The sequence below is a fragment of the Sinohyriopsis cumingii genome, unplaced genomic scaffold, assembly GCF_028554795.1.
Source record: "Sinohyriopsis cumingii isolate HCF-2022 unplaced genomic scaffold, ASM2855479v2 utg000646l, whole genome shotgun sequence".
Taxonomy (NCBI): Eukaryota; Metazoa; Mollusca; class Bivalvia; order Unionida; family Unionidae; genus Sinohyriopsis; species Sinohyriopsis cumingii.
This window is the reverse complement of record NW_028315921.1, coordinates 804,084-816,666: the sequence shown is the minus strand read 5'-3', so window position 1 is coordinate 816,666 and position 12,583 is coordinate 804,084. Positions and strand designations below refer to the sequence as shown.

Sequence of the window (12,583 nt, the reverse complement as noted above, 5' to 3'; positions counted from 1 at the left end):
AGCTGGAAATATTGGCGACCTATGAGACTATTTAATGTAGATGATACTATTTTGACGAGGGTTATGGCTCATGGTTTGAAATGGGTATTACCCAAAATTATGCCTCTAATTCAGACATGCTCTATAGTTTGAAGGGATATTGCTGATACAACATTCACTGTAGGAGATGTCATTGCTATGACCTAGAGGGACAACATCGAGGGATATACCTTAAAAATTGATAAAAGCAACGTTTTTGACAGAGTCAAAAGTTTGTCTCATTCACATAAATTTTGGATTTGGTCAAATTTTTATTCAGCCGATATTAAAGACAGTGTTAAATGCAGTGTGCATCTAACACCATTCTTTCCGATTAAAACTTCTCTCTGATAAGGCTGTTCTCTATCGGTAATGCTATATATAATACCAGTTGAACGTTAAGGGTGATACTAGAGTGGCAAATGTATTTTTTCTAGTGAGTAAATGTTTCCAAAACAAAATACCCTACTCCAAAAGGAAACAGCGGCTGGTTTACGGAAAATCAAGCTACTTAAAAGCGAGTAAAACATTTGTGCTATACATGAACAGAAGTCATACAATTTAGTATCACCTCTGTGTAATAAGTTTTAATTTTAGACAAAGTGTTATTCTAACTGAGCTCCAGCACTAGTTCCCAAAATTAAGATAACGTGATCACAATGTTGAAATTGGAGCTGTCTGCAGAATTCAACAGAGACTGCCTGATGAATTAAATAAAAGTTCCGTTTGTTTTCTTTATTCCCTTTTGAACCAGATCCTTTACAATATAAACCAAGTACAATAAATGATTGATTAATAGATTCTTTCTTTGCTAATGTCATGGTTGTACCATCGGCATGTTGAAAGACTTTACTTGTACTGCTAGACAATAGAAATAGAGCAACATTGACATAATAATTTATAATTATAGCGAGCCCTAAATGTTCCGCTTCAAATAAATATAGTATAGTTAGTATAGGGCAACTTTGGAGGACTGAATGTTTAATTGAAAAGGCTTTCATTAAATGCATTTAACACTGTTTCTAATTTCAATATAAAATATTTGTATCCATTAAATAAAACTGTCACCAAACCCGAATTGTCGTAAAAGAGATACCAGTATGAATGGTTGACTCTGTGAAAAGCTTTTTCTTGATCAGTTTCATCACCTCTTTCTTCACCATCTGCACCCTGTATTACTTCATCAACCTCGTGTTCATCATCTTCTACAACTTGAATCCCCAATCTATCTTCCTTTGTGGCAACGTTAGCAATTCGGTAATTAATTTCTTCAATTTAATCATTTAGCATGTAACATCTTTAGGCAGTTGTATTTCTTAAGTCATATTTCCCACATGAACACAAATAAAGAAAATTTCCACAATTGTCAGAGCTTTGCCTTTTGTACTTCCTAGGAACATGACGCTGTTTCCAACACTTGTGGCACACGAAATCTGTGCAATCTGTCATCATGCGACCCGGGTCAAGACAAAAAGAGCGCACCTTTACTTGATTATCATGCAATAACTTAACGAACTAATGGTCACTTACAGTTTGATGCTTCCGACTGTAGGGCTAAGATTTTATCTCTTTTGGAAAACTGTATTTTACATAATATTACAAATCTATGTTCTTAACCTAAGTACTAGAAAAGATGTAAAACCAGCAAGTATTGTAAAATGTAACAAATAATTTCTCTAGAATACGAAATAAAACATGAAATAACAAATAATAAATATTTAAAAAATAACAAACAATCAAAATTAAATATCCAAAACAAAAATGCGTCACGTCTGTCACACGATTTCTAGGGTAGTATCTATCCTGAATGGGAGATAGGAATTCCACTCCGTATTCTCTTATCTTGATACCTATCTCTTCGTCGGAAACGTGTGCAGGTAGGCGAGGTATTTACACAGTAATAGTGTCAGAATATGGGGAAGTACAGTCATAGTTATCACTGCCAATTCCACTTTAGATTATACTCTTTATTTGGCAACGTAACCTCATACAAATTTGAAACTTTCGGCACAACTACATAGAAAGACATTTTGTTATTTCGTTGACTGATTGGATCGTGAAAGTTGTTATGTCCTAAGCATAGGTAGGGCGTATTTCTAAAGCTAGTCACATGATCACATCTATTCATTCCGCGCTGACGTAGATTTCTTGTGACCAGAGATTCATACTCCAAAACTCTCTTCAGTCAGTTTGTCTTTCGATGTCAATGCGTCTCACAAATAACTGAATGTCCAATTTGCCGTAATTATAGACAGGGTAGCTTGAATCGAACAACACATTGCAGATAGCTTTCGATCGGATTATGCAAAGTCACATATTGTTTCATTGAGAAAGACACATTTCCTTGTTTAAAATAATCCGATATCGAGTAGCAGAAAATAATTGATACATCTTATTTATAACAATGATATATGGGCGTGTTTGGGATTTAAGGCAGTCATAAAGTCTAGTACACCCCGGTAAAACATTTTATGGAAACAACAACACTAACCTCTTAGTTGCATTAGTTGACTACCTAATCAATTGTTTATAATGAACGTTCTAGTTCCATTAGTTGCCTCCCTTGGTTCGACAAAAGAAAAACGATTGACCCCCTCCTGCAACAATTGAATAAATGGCGAATCCGAAAGGAGGATTGCGTTTTACTAAGGAGCATATATCAGATGGGACTTTCACAACCAAATGTGCCATTCTTCTTAATTTATTATTATTATTATTATTATTATTATTATTATTATTATTATTATTATTATACTCTTGATAACTGTTGATCTACTGTTCTAAATATGAAGTTGAAAGGGACTTATTTTTCATGTCCTTAAATAAGCAGCACTTAAATGTCCTCCATATGTTTCACAGACAAATGTTTTTGTGCATGGGAACAAATTTGATATAATGTCAACATGAATATCGATGTTTCTGGCTGTATTTGAACAACCTCTCTTTTTAAATTCTGATAATTCATGTGGTTGTAAAATATTCATGTTCACATAATTTATAAAGGCAGGAATTGTTTGTGTTTAGGACGTTGTTTGTGAATCAAATCCTGAGATCAAAGCGAAAAATACAGAAAACTTACAATTGTATAATAGAAAGTATACCTTTAGAATGACACAAAAGAATCAAACCCCACCGTGACCAATTGAAGAAATACTATATATCCCAAAATTGATAGCAAATTGTATGACCTCTATTCATATACACCACAATTATTTTACAGGCTCATCTAAAGTTTAATTTTCGAGAACCAGCCTCCGTTTCCTTCCGGAGCAGGATATCAAGTTTGGAAACATGTAATCACTGGAAATGTGTAAATTTGCCTTTTAAGAGCACATATTGTATGGATTAACGAAAAATTGAAACAAAATAAATTCCATTTTTAATATGGCAATGTCATGTCAGAGGTCAAAACTTTTCGGCACTTTTGGGTGGGATCGCAGGGGTGGTTCAGTATGTATTTTTCACAGGGAGCGCAAAGAAGACCGCAAGCTGACTGTGGGATTTAGCAGCTAGTGAGGGCCAGGGAGACAAACACTCATTTTTGTCTGGGGGTGGGGAAGGGTGATGCCGGCGGTGGGGTGGGAAACACGGGGAGGCTTGTCCACCTGATCACTGTCGAACGTTCCAATGCTATATCATTACATGCCACATTGTTTTTCTTTTGCTTGTATCATGTCCTTGACAAATTGTTTTCTGTACCTTTAAATTCTCTACAATAATTGATACAGTGCCAAAGAAAAGAACTTAATATTTTACATGCATGTATCAACTTCTATATAGGATCTCAACAAAATACATGGCTTAAGGGTGAAAGTAATGTTACCTTGACCTTTTGTTCTATTTCACTTTAGCTGCATGTACATTTGACATTTTATTATTGCTAGAACGGTGTAGAAGGTCCAAATTAGCACCAAAAAAAGCCGTCATTGAAGCGTGAAAAGTAAATTACATTGACCCACATTTTATATATGAAATCAGATACATATTTACTGAATGTGCCTTTTATTTATATTTTTGTGCCTGAAGATAAATGATAATTTGATGTTATGAATTTAAAATTAAAAACAAAAAACAAAAACCAAATAAAAGTGATTAGCAGAGCGTGGTTTCGATCCACGGACCTCTGGGTTATGGGCCCAGCACGCTTCCACTGCGCCACTCTGCTGTTAGTTGTTATTGTTGTTGTTATAGGGTTTAACGCCATTTTTCAACACAAGATAGGCTATACATGGCGGCCAGTATTAATGGTGGAGGAAGAACCCGGGAAAACCCCGGAAAGAACCACCGACCCACGAGAAGCTACCGGCAAGCTTTCTCACATGTCCACACTGGCCGAGCCCGAGACTCGAACCCACGCAGACAGAGGTGAGATGGCAGTGATCCGTGACGGAGAGCGCTTTAGACCACTCGGCCACTCGGCTCTGCTGTTAGAAAACATTGATTTTTATAACTTTAAAAAAAAATGGAACTGATATTCACTTATCTGATGTAATACTTACCGAAGAGATGACTACAACGAATGTTCGTACGAGTTTTTTCCCTTGCCTAACAATCCATTGATATGAACATGCTTGCTCACTAAGGGACCGACCATGTATTTGTTTCTGTTTATTGGGTGGGTAGGTGGGTAATGTTGAGTTTTCTCCCAGCCAGGAGAATTGTTTTAATTTACCTGAAGATATATATTTCTTCTTTAAAAGAATATCATGCACTAGGTTCTTTATGTGCACATCAGTTAGAGCTAGGATGGTTCGATGGTTAGAATTTTTTTCTGTCTGAAAAAGACATATTGAATCGTGAATATCAGACAAAAGTTGTGTGTGGTTTAGGCCAGGTAGCTATAGATCACTCCCTACATAAATAGTGTACTCATCAAAATACACCGGACGAGGTGGCCGAGTGGTTAAGGCGATGGACTGCTAATCCATTGGGGTCTCCCCGCGTGGGTTCGAATCCCATCTTCGTCGATATACATTTTATCTGATGTGTAGAACTTTTAGTTATGACTACAAACCGTATTCATCAATATTGTAATGTGATATCGTCACGTCAGAAAGAAAACACGCCTAATGATGTCTCCATGATTTTTTTTGGTGGTTTGTGTCTTGAATGGACTGACGTTTTGTGCATGTTTGTGACAGGTTTGTGTATTGACCTGTTCCGGCTGCATATTTATAATCGAGTTGTACTTTTTGTGCGTGTGGAACATTTTATCTCCCACAGGAGAAAAAAAAAACAACAACATTTCTTGGCATTGAAATAAAGTCCCAGTAGTGCTAACATGCATGCGGGAAGTGTAGCCAAATATCAATGCCGCGAATCGGCCGATTAGCAGAAACATTTAGGGTTGCGAGCAAGGCAAAAGGGATCAAGTTAAGGTTTGGGAGGGTAAGGGGTGAGTTGTTTCCAAAACGGCACCAAAGCACACGCGTATGTGTCTGTTTACTAGAAGTGTGTGTAATACCCATTAAAACGATGGTCAAATTTTAAGTAACAGGAGACTGTACGTTTGTATACTCGGATAGTCTTGGACAACAATCTACAATTGCGGTTAATGTTAAGAAGGTCAAAGAAACTGATGTTATCAGAAGTGTAGAAGAAATGACGGGGAAAATGTTCGTTTATGTAGCTGTCCTTTCACCTGTTCATACTTTAAGTACCTGTGTACCAAACTGATTAAAATCAGATCTCCGCTGTTACCAAATGAAGATCTGACAGCGATCGCTTAGAAGGCATATTCTGGTACCTATGCTATTACCATAATTGTTAATTTTATCAACCAGTCAGATGAGGTCTAATATCTTTGCGTTTTGAGAAAGAGCACCGTGGGTGAAAAGGATGAATGTGTATCGAACGATTTGATTCACTTTCAGATTTTTTGAAAGTTGCATTTCCATTGGCTAATTTAATGGTCACCTGAATGTCATTCTTCAGTGGTCGTCGTCACATCTTCACGTAGGACAGCGGAGATCTGATTTTATCAGATTGGTATCTATGTTGACCGGGGTATAGATATTCCTCTTCATATTCTTTCTAATTTCTACTTATTTCTTCTTCTAAAAGGTACACAGGTACATAAAGTATGAACATGTGAACGTAATACCTTCCAGATGTATAGCGCACAAGCAATGGACTCTCTCCAGTTCACTTATATTCTGAGGGCTAGGGTTAAATTAAGTTTCACAATAATACAACGTTCATGGAATCGCGGTAGTTTCATGGAAAATATAATTTGTGAGCCGACTAATTCCATACCTGTGTACTCCAATATTAATAAAACCAATAACGTACTTGCAAGTTTATCTTTAACCTCTTTAAGTTTTGTATATAATCTGCTATACTTAGACACGTTAACACCAAAATGTCTACATAACTGCTGTTTCTGGAGCACTCTCAAAATCCAAGAACCATTTTCACTTGTTTCGTTTGTAGTCAGACGACTTTTCGGTGAACACAACGATCTTAGGTTTCTAGAAGTTATATCCAAAGGCCGACTTTATGGAGTGCACGTTGCATATAACACAGTATCTGATCCACTAATACCGTGTGCAACAATTGTGGAGACCAATACGAGTTATAGCACTACCTTGGTAGGTGGTTACAATAGCTGCAATTGATGAGCATAACAAACACATACGTATCGATGATATTGCTATTCGAGAGCTTCATAATTACAGTTGATAGCAATATTTACGATCTTTGGAGATCAAGAGAGAATGGTACTATGCGAACTATGGCAGTGCAGGATGGATTATATCTTAAATTCCTCCAAATTATATATTGGTATGCAAAATATTTTGTTATGCATGTACATCATTATGAGATCGATCCTAAAATAACTACATGCAACGAAGAAATTAGGCACTTACTTAAATTAGATAATGTTTGTAATGATGAATAGGTATGTAGAGTGAAATCTATTATTATTGAGGGAAAGAGTAAAATATTTTAGTGAACAACTCACTTAGTGGATAATGCAAAATATAAAAGTAAGAATTCTCGCTCCTATACAGTACGAAGAGAGAGAAAGAAAGTTTCCAAGAATTGTATAGATGTCAAGACAAAATGATTCTATTTTCTGTAAAATTTACCGCTAAAGATTCATTTGATATCAATACATAGGAAGAACTCGAACAACAATGAAGTGACTAAGAAATAAAATTGTTTTGAGGTGTTATACCGAGATTTTAATCCAGTTTGGTGATTGAAAGTGACGCAAATAGCAAATACTTTCCAAATCCTGAAAAATATCAACAAAAGCGAAATGTTATTAATGAATCCATTGATGACTTTGGCTCACTTGTTTCAAATGAAAATCAAATATTAAAATACATTTATAAGTTTTATTGTATTTTGTAATTATCGAACACAGTTGATGAGAGTTGTAAAGAATCAGTTTTAATCTTGGTAAATTCATCCGTACCTGCTGATGATACGTATTTGAGTAGGGTCATACAAGGGTTGATAAAATACATGCAGCTATAAATATAATGTCTAAAATTAGATATTTTGGTCTGGTTAAATCGATAAAGTAGTTGTATTTTACAACGTTTTAAATTATGAATATGATAACCTGTTAGAGATTTTTTCTTCTTCAGATCGTTAACAAGGAATCAATTACGTCATGGACAGTGAGATTTGATACAATATCATTTTTTACAACACCAAGAGCGACTAAAGAAGCTGGAAATATTGGCGACCTATGAGACTATTTAATGTAGATGATACTATTTTGACGAGGGTTATGGCTCATGGTTTGAAATGGGTATTACCCAAAATTATGCCTCTAATTCAGACATGCTCTATAGTTTGAAGGGATATTGCTGATACAACATTCACTGTAGGAGATGTCATTGCTATGACCTAGAGGGACAACATCGAGGGATATACCTTAAAAATTGATAAAAGCAACGTTTTTGACAGAGTCAAAAGTTTGTCTCATTCACATAAATTTTGGATTTGGTCAAATTTTTATTCAGCCGATATTAAAGACAGTGTTAAATGCAGTGTGCATCTAACACCATTCTTTCCGATTAAAACTTCTCTCTGATAAGGCTGTTCTCTATCGGTAATGCTATATATAATACCAGTTGAACGTTAAGGGTGATACTAGAGTGGCAAATGTATTTTTTCTAGTGAGTAAATGTTTCCAAAACAAAATACCCTACTCCAAAAGGAAACAGCGGCTGGTTTACGGACAATCAAGCTACTTAAAAGCGAGTAAAACATTTGTGCTATACATGAACAGAAGTCATACAATTTAGTATCACCTCTGTGTAATAAGTTTTAATTTTAGACAAAGTGTTATTCTAACTGAGCTCCAGCACTAGTTCCCAAAATTAAGATAACGTGATCACAATGTTGAAATTGGAGCTGTCTGCAGAATTCAACAGAGACTGCCTGATGAATTAAATAAAAGTTCCGTTTGTTTTCTTTATTCCCTTTTGAACCAGATCCTTTACAATATAAACCAAGTACAATAAATGATTGATTAATAGATTCTTTCTTTGCTAATGTCATGGTTGTACCATCGGCATGTTGAAAGACTTTACTTGTACTGCTAGACAATAGAAATAGAGCAACATTGACATAATAATTTATAATTATAGCGAGCCCTAAATGTTCCGCTTCAAATAAATATAGTATAGTTAGTATAGGGCAACTTTGGAGGACTGAATGTTTAATTGAAAAGGCTTTCATTAAATGCATTTAACACTGTTTCTAATTTCAATATAAAATATTTGTATCCATTAAATAAAACTGTCACCAAACCCGAATTGTCGTAAAAGAGATACCAGTATGAATGGTTGACTCTGTGAAAAGCTTTTTCTTGATCAGTTTCATCACCTCTTTCTTCACCATCTGCACCCTGTATTACTTCATCAACCTCGTGTTCATCATCTTCTACAACTTGAATCCCCAATCTATCTTCCTTTGTGGCAACGTCAGCAATTCGGTAATTAATTTCTTCAATTTAATCATTTAGCATGTAACATCTTTAGGCAGTTGTATTTCTTAAGTCATATTTCCCACATGAACACAAATAAAGAAAATTTCCACAATTGTCAGAGCTTGGCCTTTTGTACTTCCTAGGAACATGACGCTGTTTCCAACACTTGTGGCACACGAAATCTGTGCAATCTGTCATCATGCGACCCGGGTCAAGACAAAAAGAGCGCACCTTTACTTGATTATCATGCAATAACTTAACGAACTAATGGTCACTTACAGTTTGATGCTTCCGACTGTAGGGCTAAGATTTTATCTCTTTTGGAAAACTGTATTTTACATAATATTACAAATCTATGTTCTTAACCTAAGTAATAGAAAAGATGTAAAACCAGCAAGTATTGTAAAATGTAACAAATAATTTCTCTAGAATACGAAATAAAACATGAAATAACAAATAATAAATATTTAAAAAATAACAAACAATCAAAATTAAATATCCAAAACAAAAATGCGTCACGTCTGTCACACGATTTCTAGGGTAGTATCTATCCTGAATGGGAGATAGGAATTCCACTCCGTATTCTCTTATCTTGATACCTATCTCTTCGTCGGAAACGTGTGCAGGTAGGCGACGTATTTATACAATAATAGTGTCAGAATATGAGGAAGTACAGTCATAGTTATCACTGCCAATTCCACTTTAGATTATACTCTTTATTTGGCAACGTAACCTCATACAAATTTGAAACTTTCGGCACAACTACATAGAAAGACATTTTGTTTTTTCGTTGACTGATTGGATCGTGAAAGTTGTTATGTCCTAAGCATAGGTAGGGCGTATTTCTAAAGCTAGTCACATGATCACATCTATTCATTCCGCGCTGACGTAGATTTCTTGTGACCAGAGATTCATACTCCAAAACTCTCTTCAGTCAGTTTGTCTTTCGATGTCAATGCGTCTCACAAATAACTGAATGTCCAATTTGCCGTAATTATAGACAGGGTAGCTTGAATCGAACAACACATTGCAGATAGCTCTCGATCGGATTATGCAAAGTCACATATTGTTTCATTGAGAAAGACACATTTCCTTGTTTAAAATAATCCGATATCGAGTAGTAGAAAATAATTGATACATCTTATTTATGACAATGATATATGGGCGTGTTTGGGATTTAAGGCAGTCATAAAGTCTAGTACACCCCGGTAAAACATTTTATGGAAACAACAACACTAACCTCTTAGCTGCATTAGTTGACTACCTAATCAATTGTTTATAATGAACGTTCTAGTTCCATTAGTTGCCTCCCTTGGTTCGACAAAAGAAAAACGATTGACCCCCTCCTGCAACAATTGAATAAATGGCGAATCCGAAAGGAGGATTGCGTTTTACTAAGGAGCATATATCAGATGGGACTTTCACAACCAAATGTGCCATTCTTCTTAATTTATTATTATTATTATTATTATTATTATTATTATTATTCTTATACCCTTGATAACTGTTTATCTACTGTTCTAAATATGAAGTTGAAAGGGACTTATTTTTCATGTCCTTAAATAAGCAGCACTTAAATGTCCTCCATATGTTTCACAGACAAATGTTTTTGTGCATGGGAACACATTTGATATAATGTCAACATGAATATCGATGTTTCTGGCTGTATTTGAACAACCTCTCATTTTAAATTCTGATAATTCATGTGGTTGGAAAATATTCATGTTCACATAACTTATAAAGGCAGGAATTGTTTGTGTTTAGGACGTTGTTTGTGAATCAAATCCTGAGATCAAAGCGAAAAATACAGAAAACTTACAATTGTATAATAGAAAGTATACCTTTAGAATGACACAAAAGAATCAAACCCCACCGTGACCAATTGAAGAAATACTATATATCCCAAAATTGATAGCAAATTGTATGACCTCTATTCATATACACCACAATTATTTTACAGGCTCATCTAAAGTTTAATTTTCGAGAACCAGCCTCCGTTTCCTTCCGGAGCAGGATATCAAGTTTGGAAACATGTAATCACTGGAAATGTGTAAATTTGCCTTTGAAGAGCACATATTGTACGGATTAACGAAAAATTGAAACAAAATAAATTCCATTTTTAATATGGCAATGTCATGTCAGAGGTCAAAACTTTTCGGCACTTTTGGGTGGGATCGCAGGGGTGGTTCAGTATGTATTTTTCACAGGGAGCGCAAAGAAGACCGCAAGCTGACTGTGGGATTTAGCAGCTAGTGAGGGCCAGGGAGACAAACACTCATTTTTGTCTGGGGGTGGGGAAGGGTGATGCCGGCGGTGGGGTGGGAAACACGGGGAGGCTTGTCCACCTGATCACTGTCGAACGTTCCAATGCTATATCATTACATGCCACATTGTTTTTCTTTTGCTTGTATCATGTCCTTGACAAATTGTTTTCTGTACCTTTAAATTCTCTACAATAATTGATACAGTGCCAAAGAAAAGAACTTAATATTTTACATGCATGTATCAACTTCTATATAGGATCTCAACAAAATACATGGCTTAAGGGTGAAAGTAATGTTACCTTGACCTTTTGTTATATTTCACTTTAGCTGCATGTACATTTGACATTTTATTATTGCTAGAACGGTGTAGAAGGTCCAAATTCGCACCAAAAAAGCCGTCATTGAAGCGTGAAAAGTAAATTACATTGACCCACATTTTATATATGAAATCAGATACATATTTACTGAATGTGCCTTTTATTTATATTTTTGTGCCTGAAGATAAATGATAATTTGATGTTATGAATTTAAAATTAAAAACAAAAAACAAAAACCAAATAAAAGTGATTAGCAGAGCGTGGTTTCGATCCACGGACCTCTGGGTTATGGGCCCAGCACGCTTCCACTGCGCCACTCTGCTGTTAGTTGTTATTGTTGTTGTTATAGGGTTTAACGCCATTTTTCAGCACAAGATAGGCTATACATGGCGGCCAGTATTAATGGTGGAGGAAGAACCCGGGAAAACCCCGGAAAGAACCACCGACCCACGAGAAGCTACCGGCAAGCTTTCTCACATGTCCACATTGGCCGAGCCCGAGACTCGAACCCACGCAGACAGAGGTGAGATGGCAGTGATCCGTGACGGAGAGCGCTTTAGACCACTCGGCCACTCGGCTCTGTTGTTAGAAAACATTGATTTTTATAACTTTAAAAAAAATGAAACTGATCTGATGTAATACTTACCGAAGTGATGAATACAACGAATGTTCGTACGAGTTTTTTCCCTTGCCTAACAATCCATTGATATGAACATGCTTGCTCACTAAGGGACCGACCATGTATTTGTTTCTGTTTATTGGGTGGGTAGGTGGGTAATGTTGAGTTTTCTCCCAGCCAGGAGAATTGTTTTAATTTACCTGAAGATATATATTTCTTCTTTTAAAGAATATCATGCACTAGGTTCTTTATGTGCACATCAGTTAGAGCTAGGATGGTTCGATGGTTAGAATTTTTTTCTGTCTGAAAAAGACATATATTGAATCGTGAATATCAGACAAAAGTTGTGTGTGGTTTAGGCCAGGTAGCTATAGATCACTCCCTACATAAATAGTGTACTCATCAAAATACACCG

At 35.8% G+C, this 12,583-nt stretch overlaps 1 non-coding gene across 1 annotated transcript; it reads left to right on the top strand.

Moving 5' to 3' along the window:
- Window positions 1–4,903: 4,903 nt before the first annotated feature.
- Window positions 4,904–4,985, top strand: Trnas-gcu (transfer RNA serine (anticodon GCU)). Its single transcript has one exon. It is a non-coding gene; the product is annotated as a tRNA-Ser (tRNA).
- Window positions 4,986–12,583: the final 7,598 nt, after the last annotated feature.